The sequence below is a fragment of the Eleutherodactylus coqui genome, chromosome 8 (genome assembly GCF_035609145.1).
Source record: "Eleutherodactylus coqui strain aEleCoq1 chromosome 8, aEleCoq1.hap1, whole genome shotgun sequence".
In the NCBI taxonomy this organism is placed as follows: domain Eukaryota; kingdom Metazoa; phylum Chordata; class Amphibia; order Anura; family Eleutherodactylidae; genus Eleutherodactylus; species Eleutherodactylus coqui.
In genome coordinates this window covers 134,894,453-134,908,545 of record NC_089844.1, presented here as the reverse complement: position 1 = coordinate 134,908,545, position 14,093 = coordinate 134,894,453, and the positions used below count along the sequence as shown (strand labels likewise).

The 14,093-nt window shown below is 48.3% G+C and overlaps 1 protein-coding gene across 1 annotated transcript in view; it reads right to left on the bottom strand.

The window, feature by feature from the left end:
- Positions 1-7,737, bottom strand: part of ABCA3 (ATP binding cassette subfamily A member 3) — a 41,096-nt gene extending 33,359 nt beyond the window's left edge. The window contains exon 1 of the mRNA XM_066576449.1: positions 7,508-7,737. The gene's annotated coding sequence lies outside the window, so the exon portion shown is untranslated. The remainder of the gene's footprint in view (positions 1-7,507) is intronic.
- Between the last annotated feature and the right edge of the window lie 6,356 nt (positions 7,738-14,093).

The window sequence follows — 14,093 nt, the reverse complement described above, 5'->3', positions numbered from 1 at the left end:
CTCTAGGTAGCCGAGACATGCGACCACTTCGGCCAATTCGTGGCTTCAGACACTAGCATGTGATTATTCTAACTGGAAAAACCAAACCGAAAGAGGGGTATATATCTAATTTTTATAATCTTCGTCACACCCCTGCTGTGTTCAGCCTCAGGCACACAAATACACGGGGGGTTTCAAACTGTAAATTTACCGGTACAGGCGTTACGGTGACCTCAGCACCCATCCCTCTCCTATGCCTCCTACATCCCCTTGGATCCTTTTCATGGCCAGAAAACATCATTATGGTTGCCAATCCATAGCAGACAAACCAGTAGACATAAATCACCACTCCATGTAATTAGGCAGGTTTTCCAGATTTTATTTCCCGTCATCCTTACGACGCCAACATGTTCGGCAGCAGAGTACATAGACTATCACCCCTCACATCCTTCCCTTCATCTTACATATACTCCCAGTAAGGTCAAAGTCCCAAGACGCCCATTAATCAAAGACCTCAGTGCTCATGTAGGGGACATGGAGAAGATCAAACAGAAATGCCCTTCTCATGTTTCTGAAAAAGTACCCTCCTTCTCAGGAAGTCGCCATCCCTCCTAAGATAAAGTGACCGCATATAATAATAGTGATAGCTCTTCAAATTATTACATGGGGAAATTAACGTTTATAGTATATAGGAAGCTACCATCAACCATTCTGCCTACTGGAGAGGAAAAGGCCCGACAGCTGCTTGGGCATCCCCAAACATCTCATTAGGGTATGTAACCCAAAAAGACACAAAAAATGAGCCCTCAAAACTCAAAAACCCTGAAAGATTGAGTTATGGTGGTTAGAGGATGGCGCCAAAAAAAGAAAAAATAAGAATTTTAAAGGAAAAAAAAACTATTTAAATTTGGTATTGTTGAAATTGTACTGACCCACAGAATAAGGTTATCATGTCATTTTTGCGGCAGTACGTAAAATCCCGTAAAAAAATGGCTGAAATGCATTTTTTTCCATTTCGCTCCCTGTAGAACTTTTTAAGAGTTTTTCAGTACATTATACGGTATAATAAATAGTACCGTTGAAATATACAACTATATCCCACAAAACAAGCCCTCAAACAGCTATTGGATGTCGATAGAAAAATAATAAAGTTACGAGTGAGGAGAAACCAAAAACATATTTTTTTAAAAATGGCCACGTTCTTAAGGGGTTAAAATGTCCAGGTCTTAAGGCAGCAAGCAAAGTAGCAACCGTAAAACTCGCAAACGTATAAATCAGGAAGGCAAAGATTAAGTTCACAGACATTGTGCCTTTTATTACTGCGCCTTGCAGCAGTACGTTGCCAGGGGCAACCGGCCGTAAACACTTCCCCTGAGTCAGTAGATCAGCGGTGCTAATTGCACATGTGTGATCATCCTGCTGGCCTTCATCCCACGGGACGACGCTGGAATACGTGAGGGAACAAAGAGCGAATACGAAACCTTCAACAGAACGCAAAACTACCCGGCGACAGTGAGATCAGACAGCGCAAAAGCTTCTTGTCACAATATACTGAGAGTTGTAGTCCTACAGCTGGGATACGACTACTGCCCATATAATAATAACCGGGCAGATATTTAGGATATCGCAACAAGACAACCCCAGTCCATATGGCTCATTAGTGCATAAGGACATCATAGAGGGGGCATCGGGACCCCCTGTCTTATGAGCCAGAGTATATGGTTACTAGCAAGCAGCAGTTCTCGTAGACCCTGGCCGTCTATATATTACATGGCCAACCACTTATCTGCATTTCCGTACAGACATTTCTGACAAAGTCTGTCCGGCTGCAGTTTCCTTTAAAATCGGCTGCTTCCTGTAGATTCCCACACCCGGACCAATGCGGCAGCGGCCATATACATAGAGATTTCTATCATGAAAGAACCCCTTTAAGACTAACGGCGCTTCCTATATGCCCATCTCATAAAGTGGCCTATTACTAGGATATGATCAGTGCGAGTCCGACTTCCAGGACCTCCAATGATCCTAAACATGAAGGGGCAGCAGTGCCAGTATAGATTTTCCCATTTGGGTGGCCAGGAGCGCACCAGCGCCTTTATTCTACGGATCAGAGAAGACCCCCATGATCACAGTAATAGCATATCCCAGTTATATTATGGGGATATCCCATTTAACATGCTGTATCTGCAATAGTGGGTGCTTGATGCATGACGCCACTCTCTGCCAGTGGGTGAGATTACAGCCCGCACCCATGTGGCATCATCAGTTAGGTTGCTTCTAATAGGATGGCTCCTGGACTGTTCAGAGACGAAGTATGCATTGAGCAGCTGCACCCACGAGCGGCCAATGCGATGATATACCCGTGATGGGTGATCCAAAGCAAGAGTGCCCAGCCGTACATATTATATCTAGTAAACAGTGCTATTAACCCCTAATGTATGTTATGAACACAATACATAGATACCCCTTTACAATGTGTAACCCTGCTACTATCAGTGAATACATGGGCCACCTGGCCACCAGCCAGACAACCTGGCCACCTGGCCAGCTGCCGGACAGCTATGTCTGATCACTAGCACCCCATCCCCCTACTTGCAGAACTATATCAACAGACAGTGGCCAAGGACAACCTACCAAGAGTACTTACATGGACTTGTTCAGAACGGCACCCAGTTATGAGCCCTTATTTTGGCTCCTATGCAAACGTCCCATCATATTTCCCCTGACAGATAAGGTTGACGGAAAGAAGGATCAGGAACGATAAATCTCAGTGTCCGATCCTACTGTTCCGAGGGATAAAGCGCTGCCAGAGCTGGCTGGGGCAGCTTACCTTCCGCTGAGCGGACTAGTTGTGTGTATAGGGGAGCGGGGGGAGACAGCGGATAGTTGTCCAAGGTATGTGGGCACCTTAGGGCCAAATGCAATAGATTTACTGCGCAAAATGTCCAAAGCAAATCCACACCGGCCTATCTGGATTCACATATGGATTTGCTTCTGCGGATTCAAACAGCTGATCATATAAAATGAGAAAAAAGAACACAATCTATTCATTTTACCAATCCCCTGCTGCTCCTGTGCCGATGCTTCCCTGCTCCCCGGCTGGACTCTGCTCATCTGACTCCAGCGATGATGTCAGCACACAACCGCTGCAGCCAATCAGCCACAATAGTCATATGTCGGCCCGTCACTGCTGCAGCCTAGTGAGCATAGATGGGGATCCGGGAAGCATCGGCATGAGCACATCCAGTGATTGGAAAAGTGAAATATATATATCAAGATACTAACTGCGACCTGTCCGTCTGTGTGTGTGTGAGTCACTTACATGCTTCGCCTGTGATCACATGACGGCAACATCATCACGGGTCCTGTACGCACATGGCTGCTGTATGGCTAGGTGTTCGTTAGTATTGCATAGCAACGGAGGCTGCAGGGGGTTTGTAGTCCGCCCATAATCTGCACAACGATGCAGGATCTATGATTACGTTACCGTCATGTGATCAGGGGTGGAGCACGCAAGTCATGCACCTTTGATGACGGCACCGTCATGTGATCAGGGGTGGAGCACGCAAGTCATGCACCTTTGATGACGTCACCGTTATGTGATCAGGGGTGGAGCACACAAGTCATGAACCTTTGATGACGTCACCGTTATGTGATCAGGGGTGGAGCACACAAGTCATGAACCTTTGATGACGTCACCGTTATGTGATCAGGGGTGGAGCACGCAAGTCATGCACTCGGGAGGAGTGTCACCGTCATGCGATCAGGGTCGGAACACGGCGGTGACGTCATCACAGGTCCTTCATTTCCAGCGCTGTGCTGCTTCTGATCCCTGTTGTATGGGATGAACAATGTATGTAGCAGAGCTGTGTGACGTGCATGTAGCAGAGCTGTGTGGTGCATTGTGCCACCAGAAACACTGGTACCATAATTTCCTAATAATTACTAGTAAATATATAATTATATGATATATTTACTTTAGATGATTATGCGCTGCTGCGGATTTTACTGTGGATAATCTGTAGCAGAACCAGAACCAGCGGATTCCACTAGGGATTTTCACTTTCCCATTAAAAGTCAATGGGGAGATTTGCAACACAATCTGCACCATTTGGTTCGGATTTTGACCCAGATAAACATCAGGTTTCAACTGAAGGGGTGACATCTGTATCAAATGTGCATCAAAATCTGCACCAGTGATGCAAAATTTGATGCACATATTCTTCTGTGGAAAACCCACCCCAGTTCCCCTACGTCTGCACATAGGCTTCGGGGTGTGTTCACACGGCGCCGATTAGCTGCACATCTGGTCGCAGATTTTGGTGTAGAACTGCAGCAAATTTCATTCCTTCAATCTGAATTCAAATGAAAGGGTGAAATTTGCACCAAATCATCAACATGTGAACACAACCTTAAAAAGGGGTTTGTAGGCAAAAAGCACTAGGGAGCAATCCTCAGGATCTCTGCTGATCAGGGGATGAAAACGCTGTCCGCAGTACAATGCCGCGGTTGGTAGGAGAGCCCCCTCTCATTCATTTCAATGGGGGAGAGGTACACTATGGACAATGCCTTGAGAGTTCTAGCTGTCTAGCTCCTTCTCATCAGCTGATTGGTAAGGGGTCCAGGGTGGAGGACCCCCACGGATCTGCTATCCCAAGTACAGATCACCAATTAGTTTTTTTGCCCAGAAAACCCAATATACAATGTAATCCAATAAGACCCTGTGCACATTACTATTGTGGCCTCCAACAGGAAGCATTGCACAGAGTTGGATCCATTGCAAGATGGTCTCATGTGGCAATCAACAGGCCACCAGCTTAGCTGCCCCCCAACATTGCAATGGGTGATGCAGGGAGTCAAAATGTGCAATGGCTAATGTGTATGACCCCACTCAACAGAATGGGGGTTGTATTCATGCAAGATTTGTGCGTCTCGCAACGCACGAATCTCGGCCAGGTGAAATCAGCCTACAAGAACGCCCGTGTGAGAGCGGCCTAAGAATCCCTTAGCCTTAGATAACACGCCGGCTGCCATAAAGCCGCTTATCTCCGCTGACGGACTGCAGGACACGAGGTTCTTCCCCAACCACTGTATTATCCAACTGCTCAGGCACGAAAAAAAAAAGCAGCGCTGCATCAGCGACAGCGAGCGTCACCTCCAGTTACTGAAACGGAGATTAGACTTTATGTGATACAAGGTTGACGATTACGCCGCGATACCATGTGACCCGTTACACGTCTGCCGGGTTCCTACCTTCACGGAACAATTATCCTTCAAACTAGTGAAAAAGCGTTCAGCGTAAACACGGGCAACGGACGACACTTGTTCGCCGTTCATTTCCTGCCGTCATAAAAATCATCACGAATCGTTCGGCGTAAACGGCGCTCGTTCCGTCCTTCTCATTCTCTCAGGCTCCTACACGCTGGCGATAAAATCGTTCGATTTTCGCATGATGCGAGAGTGAGTGAAAACGCAGAGTTATGAAACTAATGATTTTAAATGGTTTCATTCATGCGTCACACGAAAAAAAAAAATGGCGGCATATCCTTTCTTTCTCTGATTTTTTTGTAATAGAGCCTCCCTTTTTATGGCATCGCAATGCACAAACTTGCGATTTTCGTGCGGTGTGTTTTAAACATTAGAAACTCCTACTGACTTTTGCGCCAAAAAAAAAAAAAACGCAGACGGCAGCGATGCGATTCACAATTTTTAACAAGAAAAAGCATCGCTGACACTCAAAAATTGATTGAACAACGCTGCAAATTTGCCGCAATTTTTTTCGCGGTGACGTAAAGGAGCGCTTATACAGCAAACGTGCAAGGCTGAAAACGCCAAAGATCTATCGGCCTGTATAGATCGTTATTGCAGCGCCCTCATCATCAATGGAGGTAGACTCATCTACACAACAATAGAGTGACCTAAAGCAGGACACATACGTAAGGTGCGCTCCGCACTGGCGGTCAAACTCCCGCTCTCTATTTTTTATTCTTTCTAGAAGGCGAGAATAGCGCGGTCTGGACCAGGACGCACATTAACGGATCGGTAATGGTAGCCATGCCCGTATTATAAATCCATGTTTACATCCACATGGAAGGCTTTGTAAGGGTACGTAGCGCAATTGTTGAGGATTTTCCAGGTAGCGCAATTGTTGAGGATTTTCTGCAGCAGAAAATCGGCAGCAAAAACCTCATCAAAATCCACGCCAAAAAAACGGCACCGTTGATGTGAATTTTAATACGAATCCGCAGCAGGCTCCGCCTCCACAACTGCAAGGGTGAAATCTGACGCATCAAAAAATGCATCTAAATCTGCACCAAGCGTTGCGGATCGGCTCCAAAATCTGCTACGTGTAAACGCGCCTGCCACAGATCTAGTCCAGCAGGCCGGACAAAATAGCGCAGCGCGCTAGGATATCTGGTCTAAAAAAACGTCTGGACGACATGACAGCAACCCGATGAACTCCACTGCGGTCCGCCATGCGCCATTCATCTCTGTGATGTTCCGGAATTTCCGCGATTTTCTTGTGCAGTTCCTATGACAGAGCCCAACAGCGAAAATCAAAGCACAGATGTTAGCCGAGGCTTAGTGGGGGCCTTAATGCCAACGCGAACAGATGCTTAGTGGGGGTCTGCGTGACATCTGGGGGTCTCTGTGACACGGCAATCCCCTGAACGACGGCGGTGCCAGCAGCTAATCCTTCTCCTCGCAGCAAGCAGAGGGAAATCCTGTTTGCACTGCAGACATGTAAATACCTTGGGGGGGTAAACAAGCCTTGTCAGCGATCAGCAGATATACGGGGGGCTGGACTGAAGGGGTCTTTATAAACAGTGCTAGAACAGGCGGGTACCATCTGGTTTTTGGGACTTAATGCCTGCCCTGACACACTGCAACGAGCCCTGCAGCTGCGTGGTCACAATCAGTGCCAATTTTCAGCCTCCGGATGTCAACAATGAATATTTCCTTTCACTGACAGCAAGCAGAGAACGAAGAAACGGCGAGAAAATGAAAACGTATATTAGAAAGCGCCCTTCTACACGGAACGGTTATCGTCCTTATAGTCATCGAATGGCGCAAACATGAACAACGATCATTTAATGTAAACGTGGCGAACGATAACTTGTGCGCTGCTCACTCCGCACCGGCATTAAAAGCGTTTCGTGTAAAAGGCGATCCGCGGATCATTCCCAGATTCTGCTGATAGACCAACGACAGTCTGAACGAGGAATGGCGAAAAAACGTAAATGGTTATCTTCGCTCGTACCAACAATTGCTCAGCGCAAAAAGATCCAAATTAGCGTAATGCGGAATCGCGTGCGTTCACTGACCGCCAAAACGCAACATTCTGCAGCGCTACTCGTAAACCAACACATCCCCACCTATACGGCTCACAGACGCCGGAATTTGCAAAAGGGCTCGGAAGATGATGGGGGGTATTATATAATATAATTTACGACAGCGCGCCAATTGTCTCTGCGGCGGTATATATGGCAGGGGGGTATAGGGCATGTCAGGGCTGGGTGCAGCTCACCTCTCAGGGCTGGCTCCTCGCCACCATGGCCTCTCCAGGTGACAATGATGTGGCTGCTCAGCTGATTGCTGTCTTTGTGTAAGCTGAGGCCTCAGGCATGGAGGCTGACCCTGCGCTCAGGCTGGCAGGGCTCCGGCCATGGCTCGGTGTAGGCACAGTGTCAGGCAGCTGGCGGCACAGCTGCTTCTGTCTCTGTAGGAAGCAGCCAGGCGGTGACGTCACTGTCTTCCTCAGCAACAAAAAGCAAACACCAGCCCCAGCCGCTTCCGGGTGAGGTCACATGACCCGGCGCTCGTCACGTGATCCGAGAAGGGGACTGCGGAAGTGGAGGAGCCGGCTGCTTCAACCTGATTGGTTGTTAGGGCAGAAGTGCTGCAGAAATTGATAATGTGCCCGCCGCAGGCCTCAGCGTCACGTGACTTATGGCTTCTCTGTGTCCCTTCATGAAGGGATCTTTTGTTTTGCTCGTCTGTCTTTTGTTACTTGAGTAATAATTAAATTTAGTTTCCTGCAAGCTGGGCAAAAAAAAAATTAGCAAAAAGGCAAAAGAGGAAGATTTACGAAACTGCCTAATGAAATGCTGCCATTGTTAACTGCAGCAACTCTTCAGAGCGCGGCTTCCATTTTGCCAGCGCAGTTTAAGAAATGGTTTCCATCGCAGATCTGCGGCAGCTTTAACCCTTCGGCCTCATGTCCACGGACGTTATTTTCCCACCGTGTATTACGCGTGCGTTGCACCGTCGCAGGATACGCGGTGAATGGAGTCAATTAAAGTCAATGGATTTTTGTTGATTGACGCACATGTGCGAGTCGACACTGTGTATCGATACGAGGGAGAAAAAACATGCTCTAATTTACCGCGTATTATGTGCGTACGGCGCTATTGAGCTCTATGGCTGCGTGCAAAACGCATGTTGCTAGGATACGTGTAATGAAGTGAGACAATATCCACAAAGTTGTTGCTTTTTTTTTTTTTTTTTGCACGCGTATTGAAACGCCGTGCATACGCAAAAATATACACATTCGCAATCATACACAGGGAAAAAGAGATTGAATAAGCAGCTTATTACACGCAGCGTTTTACGCATACCCCCGCGGATACGAGGCCTTTCAATTGAATTGAAATGGAATGAGTGAAATCTGTGCCAAAATCTACAGTAAATCAGCTACGTGTAAACGCACCCGAAGGGCTCCTTCACACGGGCATATGCGGTTTTGCGCACACCTCGGTCCACCTATTTGCGCTATGTACTAGGCTTTCTTGTGTGCGTATTCTACTGTACACAGAGGCCATGTTCATTTGGGCGCTGCAGACAAATATGCCCGATTTAAATGGCTATTTAGTAGAGATGAGCGAACACGTTCGGCCCCGCCCCTTTTTCGCCCGAACACCGAACTTTGCGAACACCTCGGTGTTCGGGCGAAAAAGTTCGGGGGCCGCCGTGGCAGCGCGGGGGGGGGGGGGGGGGTGCGGCGGGGAGTGGGGGGGAGAGGGAGAGAGAGAGGGCTCCCCCCTGTTCCCCGCTACTGCCGCCCGCGCCGCCGCACATCTCCCCGCCCCCCGGCGGCACCCGGACACTTACGCGCGAACACTGCAGTGTTCGCTAAAGCCGGTGTCCGGGTGCGGATGTGTCCGTAACGGACACGTTCGCTCATCTCTACTATTTAGCCTAATGAAATCCACGAGTTGTTTTTTTTTTTTTTATGGAATTGCGCAGCACAATCGTATTTATGTGCGCTCTGGACGAGTATTCGCTTATTTTTTTCATTCCCCTTCTGTTTTCATTTTCTTTTTTTGCGCACTCAAAAAAGGAAATCAAAATGAAGGCATTGAAATCAGTGGGTTCTATTCTCTGCGTATGGCGCGTGTAAACTGCCGTACGAAGGCGCCCTCAGAGCGTTTCATGGATGTTTATTCTGATGGATAAGTAAATCCGTCTAAACATTAAAATATCCGTCTCTACGGGTCGCAGTTTGGCATCCATTTTACGAGAACCATATTTTAGTGTAAATTATCTTTTTTTTCTACTTTCCTTTTGAGCATACACTGAAGAAAAACGGATGCGTAACATGAAACAACTTTCGGATACATACCTAGGGGGCGCACACGGGCTGCGTATTACGCACATAATACGCAGTACACAACAAGTACGCATGTGGCTCCGGGCTCACACGGACGTATCTCGCAGCGTGCGGTGCAGTTTGGGTTATCTGAGATAAACGTAGAGCCCTAAAAACCCAGTTGAAATCATTGGTGAAATAAAGGTAAAGAGAAGAACGGAATCCCGAAACACAGATATGAATGGAGCCTTAGTAGGTCACATGGCTACACTGTGATCTTTGGCTGTACACTCTGTGCTGCTGCCAAAATCTCCATGTTACCCTAACCTAAAACCACAATTACACATTGTGGTGACTGCCATGCCACTGTTTACATGGTACAAAAGAGATCTACCATTACTAGCGGAGTATTTAACCCCTTAGTGACAAAGCCTGTTTGCACCTTAATGACCAGGCCAAATTTTGGAAATCTGACATGTCACTTTAACATAAAATAACTCCGTAAAGGTTTTGCATATCCAGGTGATTCCGACATTGTTTTTTCACCACATGTTGTACTTCATTTAGGCGCTAAAAATAGACCAATAGAATTTGTGTACATTTATTGAAAGCCCCAAAATTGGTAAAATGTTGAAAAAAAACGGGAATTTTTTCTTACCGATAATTCCCTTTCTTGAAGACATCATGACAGCATACGCTGGAGGTTGCTCACCTGCTGACCTGAAGGGACAGGAAGAGGCAGAGTATAAAAAGCACCTCCCCTCCACCAACACCAGTGCGTTCCAAATGACCACAGTGACCAGCTATTTAACCAGAAGGTGTGTTTTTATTGACATCACACACCTCAGAAAACAAAGTTAAAGCATACACATTACCTCATGTGTTGGACAAACTAGGGTAACCATGTTGGTAAGGGGGGGAAAAAAGCCCGTATGCTGTCATGATGTCTTCCAGAAAGGGAATTATCGGTAAGAAAAAATTCCCGTTTTCCCCATGACAGCATACGCTGGAGGAATACCAAATAAGTGGCATGGGCTTTTTAGGGAGGGATTACGGCTTGGAGCACCTTCCTACCGAAGGATGCGTCCTGACTATATTTAAAGTCCAGCCTATAATGTTTGATGAAAGTATGGCCTGAAGTCCATGTGGCTGCGTTACAGATTTGCTCAATCGACGCGTGCGCTCTCTCCGCCCAAGAGGATGCCACCGCTCTCGTTGAGTGGGCCTTCAATCCTTCTGGAGGGGGGATGCCCTTGGCCTTGTAAGCCTCCTGGATGGCTCTCCTGAGCCACCTGGCGATCGCATCTTTAGAAGCGGCCTTTCCTTTGGCCTGCCCCTGAAATTGAACGAAAAGTTTGTCAGACTTCCTAAAACTTTCTGTTGCCTCAAGGTACGCTAGTACCGCTCTTTTGACGTCTATATTATGGAGCTTTTGTTCTTTTGCATTTATGAAATTTTGGCAAAAGGCTGGAATAACTATTGGTTGGCCCCTGTGGAAATCTGACAATACTTTAGGCTGGAAGGATGGGTCTAAAGAAAAAACTATTTTGTCCGGGTGGATAGTCATATATGGGGCCCTTCGTGAGAGGGCCTGGATTTCCCCCACGCGTCTGGCTGACGTAACTGCCACAAGCAGGGCTACCTTGTATGTCAGCCAGGCGATGGATAGATCCGTAATCGTTTCAAATGGGGGGTCGCATAAGGCCTGAAGGACTATGGTTAGATCCCAGGGTGGTGCCGTGGCCCGTGTGAATGGATGTAATCTGCTCGCCCCTCTAAGAAATCTCCTAATCCACCTGTGGTCCGCCAGCGCGAGATCGAAGAATGCCCCCAAGGCCGCAATTTGGACTTTGAGTGTATTCGGACTCAAACCTTTATCCAGGCCCGCCTGGAGAAAATCTAAGATTTTCCGGACGTCTGGCTGATCCAGCTGCTGGATGTCCTGGCCTAACCACTCCGAAAATTTTTTCCAGACTTTGGAGTAGATTTTGTGTGTCGAGGGTTTAAGGCTCTCGCTAATGGTGGAAATAACCTTAGGGGAAAGACCCTTCCCTAGGAACTTTACCCGCTCAAGCTCCAGGCCGTAAGCCTGAACTTGTGAACTTCCGGGTAAAGAAGAGGGCCCTGCGACAGTAGGTCCGGTCTTGTTGGAAGGTGGAAGGGCTCTCCCACTGACAGGGATCTCAGGAGGGGGAACCACGGTCTTTTGGGCCAATATGGTGCTACAAAAATTACTGTTAGGGTTGACTGCAGTAATTTCCTTAACAGAAGCGGGATTAGTGGTAGAGGGGGAAAGGCATACGCTAGGTCCCAATCCCAGGGGTGAGAGAGAGCGTCCGTGCCCAAGGCCTGTTTCTCTGCGCCTCTGGAAAAGAAAAGCCGGCATTTGGTGTTTGCGCTTGACGCAAAGAGGTCTACTTCTGGTACCCCCCACTTCTCCACAAGAAGGCTGAACACCTCTGGATGGAGTTCCCACTCTCCTGGGTCCACTTTCCTTCTGCTTAAAAAGTCCGCGGCTGAGTTCTCGGCTCCTCTTATATGAAAGGCCGATAGGGACTTTGTTGTGCCTTCCGCCCATTGAAGGATCCGCCCCGCCAGTCGTTGTAGTGGAGGATTCCTGGTGGTACCCTGGTGGCGAATGAGTGATACTGTTGTCATATTGTCTGAGAAGATCCTCACATGTTTCGCCACTAATCGTGTTTGCAGGCTACGCAGGGATTTCCATACAGCTTTAAGCTCCCTAAAGTTCGATGAGCTAGCTTTCTCGTGAACGTCCCAGGCCCCCTGTACATAACCGCCTTCAAAGTGGGCCCCCCACCCTTTGGCGCTGGCATCGGTCGTGATTATTACGGCCGGGTCCAAATTCCAATCGGATGCCTGAGACAGGTTGTCCGACGACACCCACCAACGGAGTGAAGCTCTGGCTTCCGCAGGAATAGGGATTGTCTGATCAAGCGAAGCCTGCAACTTGTCCCAATTCTGGAGAATTAGTGACTGGAGTCCGCGACTGTGGAATTGGGCCCAGGGGACCACGCCGATGCACGAAGTCATTAGTCCCAGGATCCGCATTGCGTCTCTTATCGTTACCCTATGTTTTTTATAGAGGTTGGAACATTCCTCTATGATAAGATGTTTTCTTAGGGGAGGAAGGGACGAATTTTGTAGACTGGAATCCAGGATGACACCCAGGAATTTCTTCCTGGTTTCTGGCTCCATGTTGGATTTTGACTCGTTAACAATCCAGCCCAGCTCCTTAAATAATTGCAATGTGGACTCCAAGTGTGATCTCAGAGTAGACGGGGAATCTGCCACCAACAGGAAGTCGTCTAAGTAGGGGATGATCATGACACCCTGATTTCGTAAGAAGGCCACCATTTCCATCACGACCTTGGAAAAGATTCGCGGAGCCGAGGAGATTCCAAATGGTAGGCAGACGAACTGGAAGTGGCGGATTTCCCCCTCCACCCTCAGCGCAAACCTCAGGAATTTTTGTGAGTTGGCGTAAATAGGGATATGAAAATAGGCATCCTTAAGGTCTATTGTAGCCATTACGTTATCCCTGGCAATTAGAGGAGTTGCAGTTCTAATGGTTTCCATTTTGAATCTCCTATATTCAATGAATTTATTCAGTTGCTTTAGATTGATAATGGTGCGGTGGGAGCCGTCTGGTTTGGGAACCAGAAAGAGGGGGGGAATAGAAACCTTTTCCCTGTTCCTTCTTAGGGACCGGGATAACCGCGCCGAGACCCTGCAGGTTCCGTACGCCCTCCAACAGAGCCTGTTCTAGGCCTGGAGACTGGGTTGGGGTTATCATAAACCTGTCCGGGGGGCGGGATAGTAGCTCGATCCTGTACCCCTCCGCCACTAGGTGCAGTACCCACTCGTTAGATGTAATATTACGCCAGCTATGGGAACAGCGAGTCAGTCTACCCCCTACCGGGCCCGAAAGTATGGGCTGAGGGACAAAAGTTAAAGTCTTACCCCTTCCGCCCTTTGGATAAGACCATCTTCCGGTCTTCCCCTTCCCGGCGTACGTAGACGAGGGATGAGGGGTGAAGGGTCTCTTGGGTGGTCTGGTGGCAGGCAGTCCGTGACTCTTGTCAGCTGCTTTCTCCAGCAGACGATCCAGGTCTGGTCCGAATATACGCCCGCCCCGGAACGGTAGGGTACATAGCCTATTTTTGGACGCTGCGTCCCCTGACCACTCTTTCACCCACACTGCCCTTCTGGCGGTGTTCGATAGGGCTGCCATGCGGGCTCCGAGGCGGACTGTTTCCATCGAAGCATCTGCCAGGAACCCTGTTGCCATTCGCTGCAGAGGGATGCCACTTGCGAACTCTTCCCTAGGGGCTTTTTGGTCGACTAGGGCTGCAAATTGGTCCAACCAGATTGCCATGGAACGAGCCACGGAAGTGGCCGCGATGTTAGCTTTCATGATGAGACCGGAGGTAGACCAGGCTTTACGCATGGTTGTGTCCACCTTATGGTCCAACGGGTCCTTTAAGTGGGACGTATCCTCAAAGGG